The sequence below is a fragment of the Danio rerio genome, chromosome 17 (assembly GCF_049306965.1).
Source record: "Danio rerio strain Tuebingen ecotype United States chromosome 17, GRCz12tu, whole genome shotgun sequence".
NCBI lineage: Eukaryota > Metazoa > Chordata > Actinopteri > Cypriniformes > Danionidae > Danio > Danio rerio.
In genome coordinates, this window is record NC_133192.1 from 33,558,074 (window position 1) to 33,584,827 (window position 26,754).

At 39.9% G+C, this 26,754-nt stretch overlaps 1 protein-coding gene and 1 long non-coding RNA gene across 6 annotated transcripts in view; both read left to right on the forward strand.

Annotated features, from left to right (window-relative positions):
• The window catches only part of insyn2ab (inhibitory synaptic factor 2Ab), a 206,962-nt gene that overhangs the window by 163,833 nt on the left and 16,375 nt on the right, over positions 1–26,754 (forward strand). The gene's annotated exons all lie outside the window — the stretch shown is intronic.
• On the forward strand, positions 5,696–9,538 carry LOC103909048 (uncharacterized). The gene is made up of 6 exons (XR_658687.5): positions 5,696–5,812; positions 6,449–6,486; positions 6,829–6,903; positions 7,201–7,366; positions 7,678–7,863; positions 8,252–9,538. It is a non-coding gene; the product is annotated as an uncharacterized lncRNA (long non-coding RNA).

A 26,754-nucleotide genomic window follows, 5' to 3' on the forward strand; every position in this document is an offset into this window, starting at 1 on the left:
AACCGAGACTGCATCAGATCGCGAAGCAGATCAATGTTGATTTTCTTTCGAGCTGTCAGTGCAGAAATGAACAAAACAACTGGCCTAACACAACATATTGTAAGATTAAAACATTGAAAAATTGATCAGATATTAACTTCGGTCCTAATGGATAAACCGAGATCAGGCTGGATAAACAGCTCTCGGTAATATTTCAGCATGCTTTCACTTTCGCATTTACCGGTAAGAATGACATCTCGCCCTGCTCATCATTCTCTCTTCATATAGCCGTATATATGGCTATTACACAATCATAATACACTGTGATATAGCCTGGGTCATTAGTTCGTTGCATTGTTTTGTTTTCTCGCTACAATCGATCTGCTCAATAGGACAGAGACCGTCTCATTCAGGCGATCTCAGATTGATTGATTTGGCGCGGATGCGAGCGCAACTGCTAGATATATGCCAAAAAAATGCGCTAACGGGGGAAACGAGACAGATTCCGAAACAAACGTCTGTGTGTGAAAGCACCATAAGATTGTATTTGCACACAATTGACAGACAGTCGCAGCACACAGCTCTGGCTCGATCTGGCAGGCAAAAAGGCAGCACAGTAACATTCTGTACACTGGCCCGAGTGTCTCGCACGCTGGCCCTGGGCCATCGGGCAGTCCTTATTGTCGAGCCCTGAACGTGGTTTCGTTGACTTGTCTTCTATGTTTTGAACCTTTGCTTTGCTTTGCTTTGTTTTGTTTGATCATTCCTGTATGCTGCCTGCCTTCTGACCATTTGCCTGCTATTTCGACAACAACTCTGGATTGCCGTCATACACCAGTGTGCTCCTGTGTTGATCATTGCTTGCCTGACCATCCTGTTGATAAAATCCTGCATTTGGATCATCACCTCTGTTGTCAGTGTCACATCCCTGGTTACATCACCTGTCTTGGAAGATGTTTATTCAAATGTTTAATTGTGTAGAAAAAGGAAAAAAAAAACTGAGTATATGCCACAAAACTATTTCCATTCAACAATCCAACATTCTGCCTGAATGAAACACTTAAACACTGTAATAAATTATAAATTTTACAGATCAAACAGAGAAAAACTTTGTTTTGTGTTACTTTGTTTTAACTGACATCTCTCATGTTGGAGCCATGAGTTATGTCAATCAGCTTGGTTCAACACCCCACTAAGGTATGCAAGCACTCCTTTTAAACTGCAGACTAATTAGCAGTTGTAATGAGATACAGTTGTTTGTTTTAAAACTGCAAAGTACATGGTGATTCCATATAATTTTCCTCAGATTTTTGATTCTATATTTGTTTCCTCTGTAAAAACAGATGTAATTGACTACATTGTTTTTCTTTATTTTTTTATATTTAAAGTGTTTCATACAGCCGTTTTTTTTTTATTAGTTGATTTATTATTAGTATTATTAGTTAGTGAAAATTAGTTTTACTAATTTTGATAAATTGCACAGTTGACATGGTCCATGTTCAGAAGCTAATATAATATGGTCATCAGGCATCTGATTTCACAAATTTCTTTGCAACAACCTTTTATTTAAGCATTTATACACAGATTTCATTGAAAAGAACACTGAAAATATTCATGAACAGTTTACCACCTTTTAGCTTGATTTGAAATGGCAATTTTTTTTTTCTGAATAAACTGTGGCATTTGCAGCAGTAACTAATCCAAACCCATTCGATTGGCTACGGCTATTGTATGCTTTGCATTCATTGGCTACTGCATTCAGGGTGTCATTTTTACGGCTAAGAGCTGCAAAATGCATATAGAAAGAAAGCAACAAAACGATGCATTTTCTCAAATACAACACATTGGAACACAATGGAAATGTTTCAAGGGGACCCTAAAACTTAATGGATGCTGCTGTGCCGTGCCTATTGCTCAGTGAAGTTGTAGGTGATTTTTGAAAGGTTAGTTTTTTTTTTTTTTTACATCGTGATTCTTTTGTCTGTAGTATTTATTATCCTAAATAACCATAAGCTAAATAGCCGTGTCCGTCAGTGCATTTTCATAAATTGTTTGCAATGTGAGAAAATGCAGTGTGCTTTATTGTTAATTTGTTTATGTTTTCAGAAAAAACAGTGCGTTTTATTTTAATTGTATGCATTGTGAGGTTTTGCAGCATTTGTGCTGTCAAAATGATGAAGATCTTTTTAAAATTTGCTGGTGTTATTTTTAACTGCATGTGTTTTCTTAAATTACAGCACAATAAGCTCTCTCGGCCCCCGTAGATAGTTCACGTTACTTGTTGCAAACCTTTATGAGTTTCATTCAACTGTTAAACGCAATAGAAGGTATTTAGAAAATTTAAATCTGAGGTAACCACACTCTTTCATTAATTTTTTTATAGTATGGTTGTAGGCATTCGGGTTCCTTCAAAATATCTTCTTTTGTGTTTAACAAAAGAAACAAAACACATAAAGGTTTGGAACCACCTGAGGGTGAGTGAAGAGTGATTAAATGTTCATTTTTGGGTGAACTATCCTTTTAATTTATATTTATCCTCACAGCAACCATTACAGCCATAAGTTAATAGTTTGATTGTGCAAGGGCATTTTTTGCCTCCTTATCTTGAATTTTTAGGACATTTTTGTTTATTTTTTGTCCAACACCCTTCCTAATTTCTGGCCCTGCTGTACACTATTCAACTCAAAAATGTTAATGGACAAGAGAAGAAGACCTACAAGGTCAAAGTTCATTGCTTATTCAGTGTACTCCACATGACCCATACAGGATTATACAGGGTTTAAAATGGATGCCAGCGTGGTGTAAGACTGAAAGACGGGCTCTCACTGTTCCTCCATAACAACTTTCTCAAAGAAACAGAAAAGGCACTGCAAGAAATCAGCTTGCTCTCAGCAAACAACCAAATAACTAGCTGCAGCACACTGTGCCACATTGTTTCTTTAAACAATGACGCATCCTTCTCTCAACCCAAACCATTTAATGCAGATTTGTCTTCCAAAATACTAGATGAAAGCGTAGAGCAATTTGGAGTCTGTGAGCACTAATCTGATTGGCTAGGGACTTTCTAGCTTCACCAGTATCACCACTCAATCTATGCGCACACACACACACACACACACACACACACACACACACACACACACACACACACACACACACACACACACACACACTCTCACACACACACACACACACACACACACACACACACACACACACACACACACACACACACACACACACACACACACACACACACACAGGTTGACTTGTGTAGACATTCCATAGGTTTCCCTTGTTTTTACACTGCAAAATATGTTTTTTATCACCCTGTGTGCAGTTTTGGTTTCTGAAAAGCAGTGGTGGAAAGAGTAAAGAAAAATCATACTTAAGTAAAAGTACCATTACTTGCCAAAAAATGTAGTGCAAGTAGAGTAAAAGTATCTCTTGTGAATGTTGCTCAAAGTATGAGAAAAAAATAGACCTTTCAAAAGTACTCAAGAGTAGTGGGTAGAGAGTATTACGCTGTAAAAAGCTGATGTGTTTACATGTAATTTGTGGATGTGTGTAAACGTAACATTCTGCAGTGCATTTAGTTATTGCCCAACAGGCACACAACATCATAAGACGTTAATATTAAGTTAGGTCGTGACGTTAGGTGACCAAAATTCAATGTCTATCCAGCCTCTAAGAACAAAGTTATTTTAATTTCAAATAACAACGTGAAATGAGGTTGATGCTTGGTTAATTTTAGGTTGTGATAGAAAGTGACCAAAATCCAATGTCAATCCAATATCTTAAAATGCTATATTGACGTCAAATACTGACATTTATTTGTCAGGTATGACAACTAAAATTCAACGTCTGACGGGGGTCACAGTAGTAACATCCACACAACATCAAGCTGTGACATCATTAGACGTTGATATTTGGTTGATTTTAAGTTGGTTGTTGGACATTGACGTTTACCTGATGTTGAGTTCTAACGTCAACTCAATTTTCATTTCCAAGCAAAATGCAACATCGCCATGATGTTTGGATACAATGTCAATCTGACATCATGTTGACTTGTGCCTGCTGGGTGTTTAAGGCTATTTCGGTCATACAATAAACTCTGTCATTTTCTCATCAGTGCATGCATCTAAACATTGCGTGTAGAGATTTTAGATATCTTCTTAGACTCTTTTAGTCCTTCCATAAACCGCCTCAAATGTCTTGAGGTAGTTGATTATGATGCAGTTTATATTCTATGTGTGATTTGATTGGACAGGAATCACAGGACTGATTTCTAATCTCCATAGACAAGAACAAATAAAGTAGTGGCAGGTTGAAAGAAAATAGTGGAGTAAAAGTACCAATACAACACTAAAATGTACTCAAGGAAAAGTAAAAGTACACATTTTTAAAACTACTTAGCAAATTACGATTCCTTAGAAAAACTACAATTACAGTAGCTTGAGTATTTATAATTTGTTACTTTACACCACTGGTAAAAATACAAAATCATTCTGTATGACTTACAAGGCTTTTGCAGTGTCATCATATTTCACCTTCTCCTTGTAACCGCTGTCATACATATCACATGTCACAAAAACACACATGCATGCATTAACGCACATAGACTACAGTGACTAGCACACTGTCAGAAAAAAGGGTACGGTTGGGGTACATTTGTGAACACTTGGGGTACAAATGGTGATGTTGTACCCTCAATGGTTCAAAGTAGCACCCTAAGATACTTATATGTACCATTTAAGGGTAAAAAAGGTACAAATATGTTCCCAACTGTCAAAGGGTCCATGTTTGGGCTATTTAAGGCCCAAAGAAAGGTACAATCACTTGTGTGAAAAAGGAGCAAGTCAACGTGTATGAAATGGTCCTTAATTTATGTCATGAGTTGTTGGTTATTTGGAAGAAATGCACACACAAAAACTGTACATTATAAATTAAATTATTTAATTATATAAAACATGGCCTTATAAATATTATAAATAAATATTTTTGATTTAAGAAAATGTTAACATAAATCCCCCTAAATGTAAAGTGAAATGGCTAATTATACACAGACCTTTCTTTGATTATCAGATTTAATAAACTACTAGAATGCACATACAACTATAAAGTAGATGAATACAATAGGAATTAAAGGTAACCAGCTTGGTAAACAAAGACAGAGTGCAACCTTGTAGCATTAATAAATTAATTAATAAAACAATTTTAAAACGTAACAGAAAAATACTGCCAAAATAATACAGCTGAGAACAAATAATAGATTTAAAAGACCAAAAACTGGCCGTTAGATATACACAAAATGTAATAAATATCGTGTTTTAACTACAAGAGGGAGATTGAATCCAGCGGCAGATGCGAGATTGACTGGCCGAAGTAAAAGCTGCTGTCGGCGGGGGAGAGAATCATAAAGCTCCCGCTGACAGAGTCCGCTTTCACTGAAGCACATTGTCAAAGAAGCGCTGTCTTTTTAAATAAACTGCCGATTCGAGTTTAAAACAACTACATTCTCGCCTGAAATACTCTTAAAACTACATTTTGTGAAACATTAGATGATATTTTTTTAAACTTGCGGGTCTGCACAGCGGGGTATTGTCCATTGACTTTCACTTAGCATTAGCAGCCAGCAAATTTGAATTCGTGTTGTCCAATAGGATTTTTGCCCGCGCCGTGAATTCATAATGCCAGCTGATTACGTGTGACGGTTAATCTCCAGCTGTTGCACTGTTGTTCTGACGCTCTTCTCGGCGTCGACGGAGGATGGACCTGAAGGACGCAAAGAAGCTGGAATACGCTCGTGAAGACGAAGCACAGACATTTGCAGGTAAGTTTAATGTTAAATAACTTATTGTAAATATCCGTTGGGTCATATTTAATTCATATTTGACGTTACTTTGCCTTGTGTATGTAGTTAAGATTAACGTTACCGTCGAGTTACCTGCCGCGTGAGGGGACCCTTTTGTAATTTAAGGTTGACCAGAAATTAAAATATGATATTTTACATAACCTGGCCATGAGACAGAGCTCGAGACACTGGCAAAACAGCGGTGAAACGTCCAGAGAAACAGTTCTAACACATTTAGTTTTGTTTGGATAATGTGGTTAAGTCTTTATTGCATACGTTATTTATAAACTCAGAATTTCCTCAGTGTTGGGAAGCTAACATTCATGCTAACGTTCATGTTTATTTCGGAAAGGAGTGAAGTGAATGCCTTCATGTCTGAAATAATATAACTTTAACGTTTATGTATATCTCGACCCACGTCCATTTATAGCAGTTGTATTTTGCAACGTTACATATTTAAATAACGTTATAAATGCATGTCCAAGAGAGTCATAATCATCTGTCGTGTCAGATCGAGGTGCAGGTCATTTATCAAACCTTTAAGTTGCTAATTTAAAGCTTTTTTTTTTTGCTGTTAACCTCAAGTTCACAACGATCATAATTTTTTTCTTTCAGAAAATGAAGTGGACGAGGAAGCAGTAGAGTGTAATAACGTAAGTATTTAGTATTTTGTATTCCATCTGTTTGTTGATAATATATATATATATATATATATATATATATATATATATATATATATATATATATATATATWTATATATATATATATATATATATATATATATATATATATATATATATATATATATATTTAGATATTTATTTATATTTATATATTATGTATGCGTGTGTGTGTATATACTTTTTCCCCAGGAATTCATTGTGCAGTCTTAAATTTAATCTCCTTTTTTCTATGAAACTGTTAGGTGAAATGTTAAAGTTATATTTGAATTTTTATGATTGTCATTATTTTGCACTTATATTTGATCCAATAGGTGATTGCTGCAATTGGTGAGGATGCATCATCTTTTGAGAGTAATGCGAATGTCCTGCGTATCCAGTGAAATAAGGTGTGTGACCCTTTATTAAAAACACCCTTGTCAGTGAGATCACACATTTTAAATCAGTTCTCAGTTTAAATGAAAAGTTTAATGTCAGTAATAGCCAAAGTGTAGGATCAAATGACTATTATAAATGTTATGACTATTGTAAAAAAAAAAATATTTTTAAGCTTTGTGGTGAACACATATGTGCATTTAAGCTTACAACTATTTGTACAATGATAACTAAAGGGAAATGGCAACAAAGAATATTAGATAATGTTTTTAGTTAAAGTGAATCACTAATTTCCTTTTTATTTATTATAGTCATGGTGAACCTGACTGAATGCATTCATCAACCATCTCCAACCAAGTCAGAGCTTCAAGGACAGCTTGTGCTAAAGGTGCCTGAGCTTGATTAAGAAAAAAGCATCTCCACTGGCCAAAGTCTACAAAAAAGCAAGAGAATAGAAGTTTGCAGATGATCTAACAGGTATTAACATAAAACTTAAGTAATAATAATTTTGCTAGATCAAACCCTTATTTCTTGGATGTGATCATTAAGTGCCTTTTCAAGCTGCATTTAGCAAGTTCAAACTCATGGGCCTTATATACAAACCCTTTATATACAGAACATTCCATAATGTTTTTCTTTAAAAAAATGTAATTCATAAAAATACATCAATATCTTTTATTCAGCATTTGCTAAACATTCCAATATTTTTTTCTTTATTTTAAAAACAGGTCCTTTATATTATTAAATTATTTAAGAGTACTTCATTATTTGTCATTATTTTATTTTAGGGTGTCACAGTGGTGCAGTGGGTAGCACGATCGCCTCACATCAAGAAGGTTGCTGGTTTGAGACTCGGCTGGGTCAGTTGGCATTTCTGTGTGGAGTTTGCATGTTGTCCCCATGTTGGCGTGGGTTTTCTCCGGGTGCTCCGGTTTCCTCGACAAGTCCAAAGACATGCGGTACAGATGAATTGGGTAAGCTAATTTGGCCATAGTGTGTGAATAAGTGTGTATGGGTGTTTTCCAGTGATGGGTTGCAGCTAGAAGGGCATCCGCTGTGTAAAACGCATGCTGGATATGTCAGCGGTTCATTCCGCTGTGGCGACCCCAGATTAATAAAGGGACTAAGCCGAAAATAAAATAAATGGATGGATGATTTTATTTTGCAATAGATTCAGACTTTCGTGCAGCTCTAATTCTGCTCCCCCATATTCTTAAAGAGGAAGATGATTGCTTACAGTAATTACACTGGGAGAGGTTTGGGTACTGTTGGTTAAACACTTTGTTATACTCAGATAGATGTTATGCAGTTCTGACAGATTTTACATTGTTTATTGATGTCCTTTACTTTTTCTTTTCACAGTGGGATGATGATGATGCTCCATACCCACCTCTACAGATGGCTGAAAGTCCGTTTTAAAGGCATTATTACATCCTTCGCTGTTTACTGTGTTTTCAACTTGGCTTATCCACGCTACATAAAGAATGCAAAGGATGAACATCAGCAACTCCCCAAGATGGAACAACAATTTAAATTTGAACATCAGCAACGGTGTGAAGATGGAAATCCAAAATTACAAGAAAAATCAGTGCAGCTGTCCGAGAGAACTGGTATTGCTGGGTCTGCATCAAACAGCAATGCTTGGATCTTTGCATTTACTTTGGTGCATGCGTTTCGAGTCTGCATCAGTATTTTAAGACTAGCAGTTATAGACATTTCAATAACATTGCCCAAATCAACTGAGAAGCACAAGATGACACAATGCTAAGAATTTTCTCCGCCCAACATCCTTGATGAGATTGACACATTCAGGTGTTCAAATTGAACTGTTATCGTGTGCATGTGAGACTGCTAATGGAGAAGAAATGACACTTTCCTAATGAAATACATTTTAAATGTCAATACTGCACTGGTTTCTGTGTGGCAAGTTTTTAATTCTGCTGTTGTATGATTCATATTTCCATGCAAATACAGTAAGAGTTTGACTTTGAATGGGGTGTTATAAACAAAGACAGACGGACTTTCAGGCTCTTGAAACATACTCTGCTGATAAAATGTTTCTTAAGAATGTTTAGAAATTTCAAATCAAATGTGTAAAACTGTTTGATCAAATGTGTTTTTGAGATCTAAAATGATTAAGGGTATACTTTAAGTGACATGTTTCAATGTACTGTATGGAAAAAGATTGCTTTGAGATTCTTGATGCTTTTAGAAAATGTAGAATGCAGTGCACTAGCAAAAATGTACTTTATTAGGTCTACTGTTGTTTTAGAAAAATTACTTTGTTACATTGGTAAAAATGCTCAGTGAAATGGGGTGCACTGATGTTAAAAAAATAATATTAAGTTTTTTTGCTGTTTCATAAAATGTTTTAAAATGTTTAAGCAGCTATTTTTTAAGTTTATGCATCTGGTATGACTTTGTGATAGTTTAAAACTTTCATCTTCTAAAAAGGTGACAATGTTATTATTTTGAATCTTTCAATGTGTGTTTGTGATAAAATGTTACAGGTATAAAATTACAATTATCGTGCAGTTTGTACTCATGGAAAAATATTGCTTTTTATTCTTTTAAAATGATGTAATGTTTAAACATTCATCCTGTAAAAATGTTGATATTTAATATGTTTAATAAATGTGATAAGTGAAATTTATTGTGTATGGAGTACAATTCTGAAATGAAAGGGTACAAAATTCATCCCTATGGAGGAGAAATTGTACCTTTTTTAAAGGTACATTATTGTACCATAGCCCAAGTAAGGTACAAATTAGTCAGCAGAGGTACATATTTGACCCATGAAGGTACATACTGCTAGGGTACAAATATGTACCCATGTAAAAGGGTACAACAGGTGTACCCTTGAGGGTACTGCCCCAGTGACAAGCCATTGTACCCCAAAAGGTACAAATTTTGCACATTTTTTCTGACAGTGCATGGTAGAGGAGCAAACTTAAAGGGCACCTATTTTACCCTTTTTTAAGATTTAAGATTTGTGTCTCTAGAAAGTGTCTGCAACATTTAAGCTCAAAACACCCATCAGATTATTTATTATACCTTTCAGAAGTTTGTAAGTTTCAGCTCTGAGCATCTTAAAGCTGTTTTTGAGGCGCATGCCTTAAATGCTAGTTCTCAGGTAATCAGCACAGTGACAGACATGAAGGAAGCACGTAATGTTTGTAAGAAATACTACAGTAAGAACTTTCCCAATGCTTATTTGATGTATTTGTATTGGAGTATATTCAAGCCTTTCTCAATGATGAGGTATACATGATGTTATGAAGTTTACACGCACACACAGACACATACACAAAGCGCATGCATTTAACTTTGCACTGTTTTGCATGCAAATGTGACAGGATACATGTTAATATCCACTGCTGTTTGGAAATCCAATATGTTAGTGTACAAACCGGTTTTGAAGCCTCTTTTTTTTATAATTGTACTGACGCGTGGTTGTGGTGTAAAAGACGGTAAAATCGCTGTGATTCATAACAAAGATGGAAAATTTTAACGTTAAAACGTAAACTCATTCTTTATCACGTTTGATGATGATTGATGATCACAGCAAGCTCAACAGATCTTTTAATACCAGTTGCTCTGTGAACATCCTGTCTTGTTGATATGATTACACACATTACTATGAAGACATACTATGAAGAACGTACTCCTTCACAGTGCAGTGGGCCTCAAAATGGGAGGCATTTGGATCCTTTTTTTACTGTCAGGAAATTAAAAAAAGATACTTATTGTGTTTCTATCATCCCAGTTTGACTGTGGACACTCCTACCTACACACTGTTCTGTTCAAAATTTTATCATAGGTGCTCTTTAATAGATATTTAAAAATACTTCTGCACTTGTCTCCTTTGAATTGTAGTTTTAAAAGATTTTTCAGACAAGAATTTAATTTAGACTTGAAGCATGTAGTTTATTTATAAAGATAGTGGTTATTTGAATTTATTATTATTTATTTGTAAATGCGAGCTTCTGTGGTATGCTGTATTTAGTGTGACTTTGAACAGATTTTTTTATTATAGCTTTTATAATAGCCGCTGCTGTTGATTGGTCAATTACAACATTCCAAGGTTGAAAGTAATAACACAGGTTTATCTAGGTAGCCTACTACAAATCGTCTTAACTGTTAGACTGTTACATTCATATCCGTATTTTTGTTTTACGCTGCTGTTTTTAAATGTTTGGTACGGCCTTTAGACTGAATAAAAAGTACAGTAGGTTAGTGTAGACTGCATTCAGCTGTGTTTGTTTCGGTCAGCTTTACATTTAACTAAAATATTAATGAATGATTACAGCTAATACAGTGGTTCATTCTGCTGTGGCGAACTCTGAAATAGAGACTAAGCTGAAGGAGTATGAATAATAAGTTGGCTAATGTACATCTAGGTTGTTTTCACAAAATAAAGCCCTTTGGTCTTATACTGCAGTATAAGTATTGTTACATATTGTTTTAAAGAAATTTAATTAAAAGACTTTGTAATATAAAATGTGAGGCACAGTGGGTATGGCATTGCTGTCGCCTCGCAGCAAGAAGGTTGCTGGTTCAAGCCTCGGCTGGGTCAGTGGGCATTCCTTTGTGGAGTTTGCATGTTCTTCCTGTGATCGCTTGGGTTTCCTGCTGGTGCTCCGTTTTCCACCACAAGTCTAAAGACATGCGCTGTAGAGGAATTGGGTAAGCTAAATTGTCCGTAGTGTATGTGTGTAAATGAGAGTATATAGGTTTTTCCCAGTGATAGGTTGCAGATGGAAGGGCATCTTCTGCATAAAACATATGCTGGATAAGTTGGCGGTTCATACTGCCGTGGCGACTCCAAATTAATAAAGGGACTAAGCCGAAAGAAAATGAATGAATGTAATGCAAATTGTGGTATGTTTGCTTTGGCTATGGGCATTTTAGTGCAAGTTACATTGTCTTTACAGTCAGTAGCAAAGATTTTAATATTAAAAGAGGATGAAACAAGGTTATATTAAAATTAATTTATTAACTTAATAACTGACCTTAATCTTTGAATTCATCCAGTGTTAAATGTATTAAAAAGAGCAATAAGCAGCTAAGCACCTTTCAGCTAATACAGACTCGCAGAGAGGCTGATCATACAACCTTGTTAAGTAAATAAAAAATAGGTAGTCAGATATCAGATAAAAAAAAATTAGACAAAAAATGCAGTACAACTGGTCAGCACTAACATTTGCAGTTTTATGTACCAAGTAGAAAAAAGGCTAGGTAAATGTAAGCCCTTGTTTTTTTCTGCTACAGTATGTGTGTTGTAAGCATGACAAGCTTGCACTATGGGTATTTTTAGTTGTATCTAAAACATAAGTATGTGCTTTACTGAAAACTTGATCCTCAGTTTTGTTGTTTCTCATGTGTTCTTCAGCTCAGCTAAGCTCCGATTCGTTGTGCGTTTGTTTGGCTGCCGTATCTCAGAGAAAATGGCTACAAAGATTCTTATCAAAAGCCCAATGCTCCAGAACATATGGCAAAAACAGCATCGGCCTCATAATCCAGGGACTTATTTCCTTACTAAACCATATGACTAGCTGAATATGCTCTCGAAAACTAAGCTAGTGCATTAATTGGTTAGAAAAAGCAAGCCTGCTTTAAAAGATGTGTACTTGCACTGTCAGTTAATGCTGCCAATGCAATAAAGCAATGATAAAAATATGACCATTTTGGCATCATTTACTCACCCACATGTCCAACACTGCAAAAAAATGCTTTTCTTGCTTTGAGTTTGTGTCTTGTTTCTAGTTAAAATATCTAAAAAGAACCCAAATCAAGAAGCATTAGTATTTTGTTTTCTGAAATAATAAGTCAACAGATATATGGAAACATTTTATCTTATATATTATAGATAAATCTGCCAATGGGTAAGTGAAATAATGTTGCTAGCACATTTTATGAAGCTCATAATTGCTCATAATTAATTATAGTTCAGTTTATAATTATTTATAATCAAGCATGAAAATTCTATTAATGCATTTATAAAGGCACAAGAAAACCTATAATGTATTTGAATGACAGTTATAGCTACATTTATAATATTATTATTAATACTTGATGCATTACTTTTTCAATACGTTCATAACACATTATACACTGATTTATAAGTATTAATTAGTCTGTCATGATTCTATTTATAAAGATGCAGTCTGCAATGTTAAAAAGTTGTTGTGTTATAATTACAAAGACTCATTATTAGTAAGTAAACACAGATTGTGTTCATTGAATGGTTCTTTGAAAATATGACGAAAATGGTGCACATGCAAATGTTAGAAAATGAGCATTCTAATTAAGTAGATATATCAAATTTAGATTACTTTTCATGCAAGTGTATAATGTAATGTGCACTAAAAAATGAAAATCATCACTAAGTGTTTTTAACTCTATTATAAATGTAGGTACAGTGCATCCGTAAAGTATATATAGCGCTTCACTTTTTCCATATTGTTTTATGTTACATTCTTATTCCAAAATTGATTTAATTTATTTCCTCAAACTTCTACACACAATACCCCATAATAAAAATGTGAAAAAAAAAATTCACCTTCCCCAGCCTTCTGCCTTGAGACAATCCTGTGTCTGTGGTCTTCAGACAATTCCTTTGACTTCATGCTTGGTTTGTGCTTTGACATGCACTGTCAACCCTGGGATCTTATATAGACAGGTGGATGCCTTTTCAAATCATGTCCAGTCAACTGAATTGACCACAGATGAACTCCAATTAAGCTGATATCTCAAGAATGATCAGTGGAAACAGAATGTACCTGAGCACAATATAGAGCTTTACGACAAAGGCTGTGAATACTTATGTACAAGTGATTTTTCAGGGTTTTTTTTTTTTTTTCGTTTTACTAAATTTGCAACAATTTTGAAAATGTTTTTTTCACATTGTCATTATGCAGTATTGTGTGTAGAATTTTGAGGAAATAATTTAATCCAATTTGGAATAAGGCTGTAACATAAAGAAATGTGGAAAAAGTGAAGCGCTATGAATACAGATGCACTGTAAAACTATCATTTGCAATACAGTATACATTTTGTTGTGTCTTTATTGATACATTTATATAATTGCTTAACCTATTTAAGTAATTATAAACAGTTTAATTCATTTAGGAGCATATTCTTCATAAAGTATTTAAACAGATTATTTTACCTACCCCATTTGTAGATTATTTTGCTTGTTTTGAGCACAAATTTACCTAATTTTGACCTGTTTATTAATTAATTTTCCTTTGGCTTAGTCTCTATTTCAGAGGTCGCCAACTATTCCACCATATGTTTTACACAGCAGATGTCCTTCCAGCCGCAACCCAGTACTGGGAAATACCTATATACATTTATTCACAAACACACTCATACAACTGCAGCTTCTCCATGATGACGTCAAGCATTCTCCATCCTTCGGCACCTAAACTGCAGCTCTGCACAAGAAGTTTGGAAAAAGAAGAAATGGTCGTGCTCAATTGAGCCTGGTTTCACTCAAGGTTTTTTCCCCTTTACTTTCATCAGTTGGTGAAGTTTATTCCTCGCCAAGGTCGCCACTGGCTTGCTTTGTTTGGGACTTGTGGAGCTGCACATTGATTGATTTGCTCTTCAGTGTTTGAACTTTCAGCAGTGAAATTTGAACCACAAATTGTGAATAGTATCATTGTAAATAGTTATTTGAACAAAACAGAACTTCAACTCTGAAAACTGGACTTAAGCAGTTTCAATTTACTTAAACTTCTATGTTAAGCTGCTTTGAAACAATCTACATTGTAAAAGCGCTATCAAAATAAAGATTAATTGAATTGACCATGGCCAATTCAACTATAGTGCATGTCTTTGGACTGTGGGGGAAACCGGAGCACCCGGAGCAAACCCACATGAACACAGGAAGAGCATGCAAACTCCACACAGAAATGCCAACTGGCCCAGCCTGGACTCAAACCAGTGACCTTCTTACTGTGAGGTGACAGTGCGAATTTAATTTAAAATCTAGGTAACTAGATCGCCAGCATAATATACTGTATGGCAAACCAAAAAGCTGATGCACACTTTTTTCGAAACTGTGCATGTAAAAAAATAAAAATGTTTCTCAACACATTTGCACCTGTGTATACATCTGTGTATGCCCTCCTGTATATTTTTACATTCTCATATGTCAGAGTCACGGTGTGATAGTACCGCAGTGTCGTTGTAGTCAGACACATACTGAGAGACAGATCGAGACAGAACGAACAGGTCGACCCGTGGCCGTCCTGCAGCAGGAGCCTCTGTCCTCGGGGTTCGCTGACGGGAGACAGGCATGACTCATTCATCACAAGTAGGGAAAAAAAATGTAACCATTAGAGTTTTGAAATAGTGACAACCATCAGTTTTTCTTGCACGCCGTCCAAGACGATTCCCTGTGGTATTCCTACAGTTCTCATTTAGCACCTTTTCCCTTCCAACTTCATTTATTTTGTGTCATGTCTTACGGTGGCCCGGTGGGTGTCTATAGACGTTTGGCAACATTCTTCCGTCTTATGAAAAAGCTCCATTAATGGTGCCAAATACAGCTGCGATGTGTTCCAGTTGGATCTGTACATGGCGTTTTAAATGTCTTTGTTTCTTTCAGAGCGGATTACTGTAAGTTTCTTGCGCGCATCAATTATTGAGATGGTGTGATGCAGATATTCTCCTCTCACTTTTTCAAAGAGCTGCAATATTTCTCATTATAAGCAGCAAGTCGGTTTGCATTAAGAATTTATGAAGCAGGAATAAACTGGGTAAATCGTGTGCTTTGTACAGACTCCAGATGATTTCTCAAAATGTAGGAAAGTGTCCCCGTTCTCTCTTCCGATTTCTCAACTCACTCGCAGCTCAGAGAATTGCATCTAATCACAATGGCGAGATTCACACAGCAGCAGAATATAGGCGCCGGAGTTATAAATATGGCTTCGTTCACACGCTGTTTGGTGTGAAAAATCACATTTTAGAGTTAAACTGACTATCTTTTGATTATTGCAACTCGCAAACACATTTTCTCTATATATAAGATTTCAATTTTGATATTTTTAACCAAATTATTTATGTTTTTTGAGTAAATGTTTTTGTATGAGACAATTACTGGAAACATCACAAAACTGCAGTGCCGGAATACACAAAAAAAGTGCTGCTGTTTTTCAGACATGGTGTTCTGGAGGAGAATGTCATCCTGGAAGCTTCTGTTAGTTAAAAGCATTTAAAAAAAAAAAAAAAAAGAGACGAGAAAATCAATAAAGAGCATCTTAACCATGTGGCCAGGGTCAACAAGATTCCTCAAAATCCTTCAAGAACTTGAAACTTTTGAAATCCTGAAATTACACACACACAAAACAGGCTTTTAGATGACAATACATTTATTTAAAATGTTGTATAATTTATATAATAATAATAATAATAATAATAATAATAATAATAATAAAAATAATAATAATGATGATAATAATAACAATAACAATAATAATAATAAACAGCTTAGTAATATTTACTGAAAAATATATTGTAAGTATCATATCCTAATTGGCGGGTGCTTTTGTCATCTATGATATGGAATGTCCATGCAATTAATCCTGCTCCTAGAATCACAGTTTTACAGTACCATGTATGAGATGAATAAACTTAAACTATGAGATAAACTTTGTAACTTACTGATTAAAAAACGTATTACATTTAAAAATGAATACTTTAATTATTTAACAACACATTTGCATTTCCAGTTTTCTGGTGTTTGTTAATGGTCATGCTGACATGCAGGTAAACACTCATTATTTCTAAGTCAAGTGGCTTAAAAATAATTTATTCACTTTAATTAGTTTAATTAATTATTAGCTTCCATCAACTCCTTGCCGTTCTTTCATTTACCACAGTTTGAGAAAACTGGTGAAAGACAGGCTTTAATGAAATTCATGGTCTTTATAAATTAGAAAGGGTTATTTTTATACTGTTTTTCTTTTTTAAACACCTTACAGAAAAACATAAGTATCACAAGAGATTCTCATTTGGAAATTTTGAAAATCTGCTCTATTTGTGTTTTTCATGATTTTAACATGAAACTCATGTGTTGTTTCTATAAGGACTATATATATAATATTTTTTATTAGGGATGAGAAAGTATTATGGTTCCCCTTCGGGGGAACTCCTGCACTATAAGTGGATTTGATGTTCTAAATCCACGTATGGGAGGATTCGGTTCAGAAGCCGCTCGTCTGAAAGAGTATTGAACGAGCCAATTAAGAATGAATTGGCAGCGCAAGCCTGCGCAGGTGTGCAGCATATGCAATCAACTGAGTATATAAGCACACCTGGCGCCAGCAGACGCTATCCTTTTCGCTTCAGAGACTTTTCTGATTGAGCTTCATGAGGGTTCCTCCTGCTGTCTACAGCCATTTCGAGCAAACGAGTGTGTCCCGGTCCAGAGCGAGTCCATGCAGCGGAGTGGTGCGTATTGCTGCAAAGCATCTTAAAAGAGCAACACAGTCGTGCAGCACGTCCTTTTCAGGATGGCGCTCCGACTGTGCGTTTCTGGTTGCGGGGGTTTCCTGGCTCCGGATGATGGGCACGATCACTGCATTACATGTTTGGGGGTCCAGCATGTCAATGTGGTGCTCGGGGGCGGTTCATGTCGTCACTGCGATGCCATGACCGTTGAGCAGTTGAGATCGCGGTTAGCTTTCGTAAGAGAGCGAGCCACCCCAGTCGCCCCCTGCTCTGCAGCGGGCGCTCGGGGAGATCTGAGGGCTTCAGCGAGAGATAATCCGCCACCCAAGGGCTCGCGGACCTCCCGCTCCTCCAAGCGCTCCATCCAAGCTTCGGGTACTGGGAGTGATCCGTCTAATCAGATGGTAGCTCTCACGCTCGCTGACACCGGAGATCAGATGTCCTCCGCGGCATCGGAGGGTGGGCTTTCATTGTCCTACGATGATCCGGACCCGCTCGCCCCCTCTGGGCAAGCGAGCGCCGTCAAAACGGATCCTGAAGCGGACATGTTGGCCGTGCTTTCTTGGGCTGCTTCGGCCGTGGGGTTGGAGATGGTTTACCCCCCAGCCCCGCGGCCGGACCGACTAGATGGGTGTTATGTAGACGATCAAAAGGCGAAGCCTTCGAAGCCTCTCGTCCCCTTCTTCCCGGAAGTGCACAGTAGGCTCACGCAGTCCTGGAGGGCACCTTTCTCTGCCCGCGCTGCGTCCGCCTCCGCCCTCACCACCCTGGATGGTGGAGCTGCCAGGGGGTATGAGGCGATCCCGCAGGTGGAGTGCGCCATTGCGGTCAATCTTTGTCCGTGTGACGCCCCCGCTTTGCGCAGTCCGCCCCGTCTCCCGTCCAAAGCCTGTAGGTTATCTGCCTCCCTCGGAGCTAGAGCTTACAAGGCTGCGGGCCAGGCAGCTTCCGCCTTGCACGCGATGGCCACCTACCAGCGCTACCAAGCGCAGGCGCTGGCCGAGCTGCACGAGGGTGGGTCTAACCCAGGCTTGTTACTAGAGCTGCACACGGTGACCGACTATGCTCTCCGGACCACTAAGTCCGCCGCGTGCGCACTGGGGAAGACGATGTCCACACTTGTGGTCCAGGAACGCCACCTCTGGCTAACCCTGGCAGATATGCGCGATGTTGACAAAGTTCGCTTTCTTGACTCGCCCATATCCCAGGCTGGCCTGTTCGGCGACACCGTCGGTGAATTCACCCAGGAGTTCAAGGCGGTGAAGGAGCAGTCGGATGCGATGGGCAATGTCATCTATCGGCGGGGCCGTAAGCCCGCTCCATCCCCGGCCGAGCCATCCACCCCCGTTGCTCCTCGCCAAGGGCGCCCGCCGCGAGCATGCCGAAAGCCGGTAGCCCCTCCTGCCCAGGGCGCCGCTTAGTCCGGTAAACGGACCGCGAAGCGTCTCTGAGACAGGCCATCCGGAGAAGAGGAGATTTGCTCTTTCCCCGCTGGAGGGCGGGGCCCATATTCAAACAACGGTACTTTTCAGTGCCACCAAAGCTTCGATCAAAGAGCATTTTTTCCCTTCCCCGGATGTGACAGCTCAAGCCCTGCCAGTCTGGGACGCGCTGCCTCTCAGCTCGCAGGGTTTGCATGCTCCGCCAGCGGCTCTCGGGCGCTGGGGGGACGGTCTCCCTTCTCCCAGCCCCCAAGCCCCCTCTCCGGAGTCAGGGTGCGGAGCCAGAGCTAATCGCTCTCCTCCAGCTCCTCTTCGGGACCCTCGCGCTCCCCGGATCAGCACACCCGCTCCGCGCTGCCCCTCCGCGGGTACGTCAACGATTGCTGCGATGACGTCATTAGCGAGGGCTCTGCCTGCCTGGTTAGCGCGGACCAGCCCCTCGCGGTGGCTCATACGCACGATCAGACTCGGCTACGAACTACAGTTCTCCAAACGGCCTCCCAGGTTCACGGGCGTGTATTTCACCAGGGTCAATCCCCTGTCCGCCCCTGTCTTGCGAGAGGAGATTGCTGCAATCGAGCCAGTACCTCCAGCCGAGATGGAGAGCGGGTTTTACAGCCCGTACTTCATCGTACCCAAAAAGAGCTGGTTCACGGCCAATCCTAGATCTGCGCGTTTTGAATCGCTGCCTTCACAAGCTGTCGTTCAGAATGCTTACGCAGAGGTGCATCCTCCGATGCGTTCGTCCTCAGGATTGGTTTGCAGCCATAGACCTGAAGGACGCGTATTTTCATGTCTCCATTCTTCCACACCACCGTCAGTTTCTGCGGTTTGCGTTCGAAGGTCGAGCATGGCAGTACAAGGTCCTCCCCTTCGGGCTCTCTCTGTCTCCGCGGGTCTTCACCAAACTCGCAGAGGGTGCCTTAGCATCTCTGCAGCTTGCGGGCATCCGCGTACTCAATTATCTCGACGACTGGCTGATTTTAGCCCACTCTCGGGAGCAATTGACTGCGCACAGAGACGAGGTGCTCCGGCATCTCCGCCTATTGGGGTTGCAGGTCAACTGGGAAAAGAGCAAACTCGCCCCAGTGCAGAGGATCTCTTTTCTCGGGATGGAGCTGGACTCGGTCACCATGGTAGCGCGCCTCTCCGGAGAGCGCGCTCGCCTGCTGCTGAACTGTCAGAGGGAGCTCGACAGCAAGTTAGTGGTCCCACTGAAATATTTTCAGAGGCTCCTGGGGCATATGGCTTCCGCTGCGGTTGTCACGCTGCTCGGATTGCTCCATATGAGACCACTTCAGCACTGGCTTCAAGATCGAGTTCCAAGACGCGCATGGCATGCGGGCACACACCGAGTCTCTGTTACTGTGCTGTGTCGCCGCACCCTCAGCCCCTGGAATGACCCCTCGTTCCTGCAGGCCGGTGTGCCTCTGGGACAGGCGTCCAGTCATGTTGTTGTTTCGACAGATGCTTCCAGCACAGGCTGGGGAGCCGTGTGTCGCGGGCATGCAGCTGCGGGCCTGTGGGTAGGTGCCCAGCTGCATTGGCATATCAATCGCCTAGAGCTGTTGGCAGTGTTCCTTGCTCTCCGCCGTTTTTCTCCGGTGCTGGAGCAGCAACACATGCTGGTCAGGACGGACAGTACGGCGGCGGCGGCGTATAACAACCATATGGGGGTATGCGCTCTCGCCGCATGTCTCAGCTCGCCTGCCGTCTGCTCCTCTGGAATCACCCGCGGCTGAAGTCGCTGCGCGCCATTCACATCCCAGGTATGCTCTCACGGCAGCAGATTCACTCTGGAGAATGGAGACTCCACCCCGAGTCTGTCCAGCTGATATGGGCGCGATTCCGGGAGGCCCAGATCGATCTGTTTGCTTCCCCCGAGAACGCTCATTGCCAGTTGTTTTACTCCCTGACCGAGGGCTCTCTCGGCACGGATGCACTGGCCCACAGCTGGCCTCGGGGGATACGCAAGTATGCGTTTCCCCCAGTGAGCCTGATCGCGCAGTTAATGTGCAAGATCAGGGAGGACGAGGAACAGGTTCTGTTAGTTGCGCCCCTCTGGCCCAACCGGACCTGGATATCAGAGCTCTCCCTCCTTGCGACGGCCCTCCCATGGCAGATCCCTTTGAGAGAGGACCTACTTTCTCAGGGACAAGGCACCGTCTGGCACCCTCGTCCCGATCTCTGGAACCTCCACGTGTGGTCCCTAGACGCGAGGAAGACTTAGGTAACCTGCCGCCCGCGGTGGTTGATACCATCACTCAGGCTAGAGCCCCCTCTACGAGGCGCGCCTACGCCCTGAAGTAGAGTCTATTCACTGAGTGGTGTGTCTCTCGCAGAGAAGACCCCCGATCTTGCCAGATCAGTGTTGTGCTCTCTTTCCTTCAAGAGAAGCTGGACAGTAGGCTGTCGCCCTCCACTCTCAAGGTTTACGTTGCCGCCATCTCCGCTCACCATGACGCGGGGGCTGGCGGCACCGTGGGAAAGCATAACCTCATCATCCGGTTCCTCAGAGGCGCTAGGCGAATTAATCCAACTCGCCCCCCTTTCACGCCCTCTTGGGATCTCGCCCTCGTTCTCACGAGCCTGCGATTTGATCCCTTCGAGCCACTCGATACAGTATCTTTAAGATTTCTGTCCCTGAAGACAGCTCTGCTGGTCGCGTTGGCCTCCATTAAGAGGGTCGGGGACCTGGAGGCATTTTCGGTCAGTGACTCGTGCCTGGAATTCGGGTCGGGATTTTCTCACGTTATCCTGAGACCCCGCCCGGGTTATGTGCCCAAAGTTCCTACCACCCCCTTTAGAGATCAGGTAGTAACCCTGCAAGCGCTGCCCCCAGAGGAGGCAGACCCAGCCCTGTCCTTACTTTGTCCAGTTCGCGGTCTGCGCATTTATGTGGACCGTACTCAGAACTTTAGATCTTCTGAGCAGCTCCTTGTCTGTTATGGCGGACGGCAGCAGGGAAGTGCCGTGTCTAAACAACGTTTATCCCACTGGATTGTGGAGGCCATTTCATGTGCTGATTTGAGCAGAGGTCAGCCGCGCCCCCGGGAGTGCGTGCGCACTCCACTCGGAGCGTTGCATCCTCTTGGGCGTGTGTGCGCGGTGCTTCTTTAACAGACATTTGTAGAGCTGCGGGCTGGGCGACACCCAACACATTTGCAAGATTTTATAATCTGCGAGTGGAGCCGGTTTCCTCAAGGGTGTTAGGTACCTTTGGTGATTGAGGAAACAACTCGGTAGGTTGCCCCCAGCACTGCCCCCAGCACTGACTCAGCGGAGGAGTCACTTGCTGGCCCATTACGTTGTAGGTCTGCCCTCTGGTCAGCCCGCGTTTTGGGTATAGGTGCCTGCTATGGCCGATCCCCGCTGGTGATCCCCATATGCTTTTCTGCCACGGTTAAGCTCCCCCCCCTGGGCGGACCCGTGCTTTCCCTATCTGCTAACCACCTTCTTATGCGCACTCCCCCTTTTCAGGGTTAGTCCATATGTAATTCCATTTGTTTCCCCCTATTGGGTGCGGATGGTCTCCGCAGCGTCCTCCCTACTGTGATGGCACGCTTCCCAACGTACTGTTGTATTTTCCTAGAATTATCTAGACGCTAGCGACTCCCAAAAAAATATACCTATTCCGTAAAACTTCTTTTGAAGTGGGATAAGTTAGGGCCAAGGGCACGTTGGAGGACCGCACCTCTCATGATCTGGGTGCGTCACGCTTGCCTGACCGCTCTCTCATGTTGGGTGTTGGTAAGGTGCAGTCATTATGGCGCTTTCAATGGGCTCCTATACGTGGATTTAGAACATCAAATCCACTTATAGTGCTGGAGTTCCCCCGAAGGGGAACGTTCGAGGTTACTAAAGTAACCTTTCGTTCCCCGAGGAGGGGAACGGAAGCACTATACTCCGTCGCCATAATGACTGTCCTTTAGCTGTTAAAAGTCTCTTCAGCTTAAAAAGGATAGCGTCTGCTGGCGCCAGGTGTGCTTATATACTCAGTTGATTGCATATGCTGCACACCTGCGCAGGCTTGCGCTGCCAATTCATTCTTAATTGGCCCGTTCAAAACTCTTTCAGACGAGCAACTTCTGAACCGAATCCTCCCATACGTCGATTTAGAACATCAAATCCACTTATAGTGCTTGAAGGGTTACTTTAGTAACCTCGAACGTTCTGTGGTCATAGCTTTTAGTGTGATTTTGAATACATCAAACTCCATAAGCATAAAAACATTTATGACACTTTCTCAGTTGGCCGTACCAGCTTTTTTATAGTTAGTAATCATGATGAGTTTTCTGATGTTACATGCATTCAGCCTATATGTTGCAGCACAAGAACATGTATATTAAAAAAACTAACATCTTAGCGTTCCTGAGCTAAGACAGAAACCCGCAAAATTGAGTAATATTAACTATCAGTAGCATTAACTAGTAGCATAAACATCTAATCTATATCTTAATATCTATATATTCTTATCTATCTTATATCTAATATTCTTTAGAATATAGAGTTAGAATATATAAAGAGATTAGTTAGAAAGTTTAGTTAGAAAGATCAATCTTATAGTTGGAAAGTCAACAAAATACACATGATATTCAAATTCTGGCTACAATCAGATTGGATAATGTTAAACCAATTCACGTTTGGTCCAACAACTACAGAAAGAAATTGAGTTAACTAGTTACTAACTAAATAGTTAATTGCAACTACTTTAAAATGTTTATTCATTTCATGCATGCTATCACAACGATGAGGTCAGCCTTGTCTGGTCTCTGAAGTGTCTGATCAAACCGTTGTAATTAGAATGTTATAATGTAAGTTATTATTAACTGCTCAAAATTCAACGGACTCTAAGGCACAAAGGTGCGCAGTGCTCGTCATAAATCACAATTTATCTGTGTTTTCAAACAAATAACATTTATTTTAGGTTTCAGACATTTAAATACACATAACTACTAGCAAAACATAACATTTAAAGTTTGTAAAACACAATTATAATTAATTTTCAATATTTTTATTCAATTATTTTCTCTATTCCTCTCCCAGATAAACAGTTACTTTCTTTCATTGCATTGGGAACACAATGCATCATAATTGATGATTACAAATGAAACACATGACACACATGAAAACTCATGCAGGAAGGTCAGCTGGAGTATTCAAAACTCCCACATGAAAGGGGGTGCAACAATATTCAAATCTATGTTCAAATCAAGGTTAAAATGTTAGTTCACAGTGCTCATGAATGCACACAATATAACACTGAGGAGAAGAAACTGTTGAAGAAAGACTTTATGGGGGATAAGGGAACTCTCAGATTTTTCAGAGTATAACATAATTTTCAGTTTAGGGGTAAACTAATCCTTGAAGTAAATAGTAATAAAAAATGTTATAGAAAAGTATTAAGAATACATAACATTAAATTATTAATCCTATTGCATAATGGACTCAATTGTGCAATCAGTAGCATACTAAAATCACCAAGAAATCTCCCCAGCACTGCATAGATGATAAGTGAACATGCTCTTGACACGAACTAGTTCAGAAAGCGAACATTCATGTGTTTAGATGCTGCTGCTCATCTGTGCTGAACACTGTGCTGCTCTCAGCACTAATGAGCAGACCAGTTCTTCACTAGCAAACAGAGCAAAGGAAATACAAGACAAGAGGAACTCTGATTGTCTGATTGCCAAAAATCTCATTTCCTGCCCTGAGCTGGCAGTGCGGCTGGCGAGGAGGTGCTGATTGTGATGTCTGCGGTTGGCATAGTAGACTGGATGAGCGGCAGCTTCTCAAGGCTGCAACTACACTGAGGCCATCAGTCACTTGAACGTCTCAGCCTTGCATTCCCAAATCAAACTGACCTGTCTTTGTGAAACCGCCTGAATCCAGACTCAGGGAACAATAAATTAATGAATGAATTAATTTAAAAACTAGCCAACCAAGGTACATTGGAAATAGTTGTCTTCAGTCTATATATGTGCAAAATGTAAGATATATTTTACGCTGGGTATATTTAATTACACGTTTTAGATGTGATTATCCCTAGAGGACAGTATCTAAATTTCTGCAAATCTGAAATACACTACTTTTAAAAACTAAATGTTTTATTAAATGATTTCATCTTGTTCACATCAACGAGAAGGCAGCGCTTGTCATACAAATCAGCAGGGCCGGAGAGGGACTCCTTTTCAGCCCTGGAGTTCCAACCCTTAGATCGGCCCACCTCAGTTCACGACTGACTATATTAAAATAACGTCATTTCCAATTCAGTTTCTAATTACACTATCATGTCTTTTTTAAAGAAAACAGTTGCTTTGGAACTTCAAATGTTCAACAACCCTAACGGTATTATATGTCTTAACACTAAAAATGAAAAATAAATAAAATTACTTATCATAACGCAACATGCTGACCTCTGGACCACAATGGTGCTGTTATGTTGGTGCACGTTATCCGTCTGTTATTCGTACATTGTTCTTATTTATCGTTGTTTACGAGGCTTGGACAAAGCGGACAGGTAAGAAGGTCACGTGACATACATTTCGCAACACATAGGACTACTCTGCTGTCTAGTACACTAGGTTAGGGGCGAGCGCCACTTCTTGTACTTTTTGGATATATAGATAGAGTAAATAGTTAGGACTCGGAAGATCTTTGTGTGTCAATTATACTGTTTTTCACATAGTTAGTTAGCTAGATGCTTCTGGGGAGTTAGATTTAGTTTGGGTTTTGTTCTTTTCATTTCTTTAGCGCCGCCCGCGTCCCTTCTGCCAGCTCTCTTGTTTTTCCCATCTTTATTTGTATATTTGTATATATTGTATATATTGTAAATAGTATATTTTTGCCTTACTTACTTTTTCTTTATTTTTGATTAATTCGTTGTTGTTGTTCACTTTGGGATTGTAAATAAAAACACACATTTTTTGGCATTACTTTGGTTGTCTTTCCACTCATTCACTGTTTATATAAATATATTTTAATTAAATAAATCTCAAACCCTACAACCCTAGACTAACATCAAGGGTTTGTAACAGTTTGGAATAAAAAATAAATATTGCCCTGTTATCAGCAAGACTCTTTTCACCACAGTATTACTTTTTATTTATGGCTTAATCTTTTTCTCTTTTCTTTTTAGATTTCTGATCAAGTTATGTCAGATTTATTAATGTAGGGAATCATCTGATTTTCATCGAGCAGGTGTTATATTTATTACTATTAATTATTCAAAGTCTTTTTTTCAAGGTGCCGCTGTTTGGGGTCGAATGATAGTTACATCATCTTTAACCTGCAGGCTGCATTTTGCTCACGGGGCTGCGAGAAAATAATTCAAAAGAGCGGAGATGCGGCAAAATAATGAATAAAAAGAGTGAGCCTATGGTTTAATAAATAAATAAATGAAAAAAAATGTGACTGCTGAGAGTGCAAGAAGCTAGGGACACCGGCCCTCGCGGCCAAAAAACGGACCGGCCCACCGGGACTTCTCCCGGTCCTCCCGATTAGCCAATCCGGGCCTGCAAATCAGTGACTAGTGAACCGCTGACCGAAACCCAACCAATAGTGTTTTCAAAAGCAAACATATGAGAACATTGGACTGCAATCATATAGTTTTAACTATATTTTATCTCTTTTGTGGATTCATGCTTCAACAGAATTGAACTTGAACACTCTACATTGCAATATAACACTCTACAATGTAAGCCCCTGAGCAAACTGACCATGACAAGAAAGTTGCCCATATGGAATTAGATAGGTTAGGCAAACACATAAACAATCACAAATATTGACACTGTTATGTTGTTTTGTTTGTATTTATTCAGTTTTTTGCAAATAACTGAAAAGAAATAATCCTTAATTTGTTGATAATATGTCCCTGGGAATAACATTAGTGTGAAATAAAAAAACAAAACTAAAAACTTAATATTTTCTTCATTAAAGGTGTTGTATGTAATTTTTTTTATC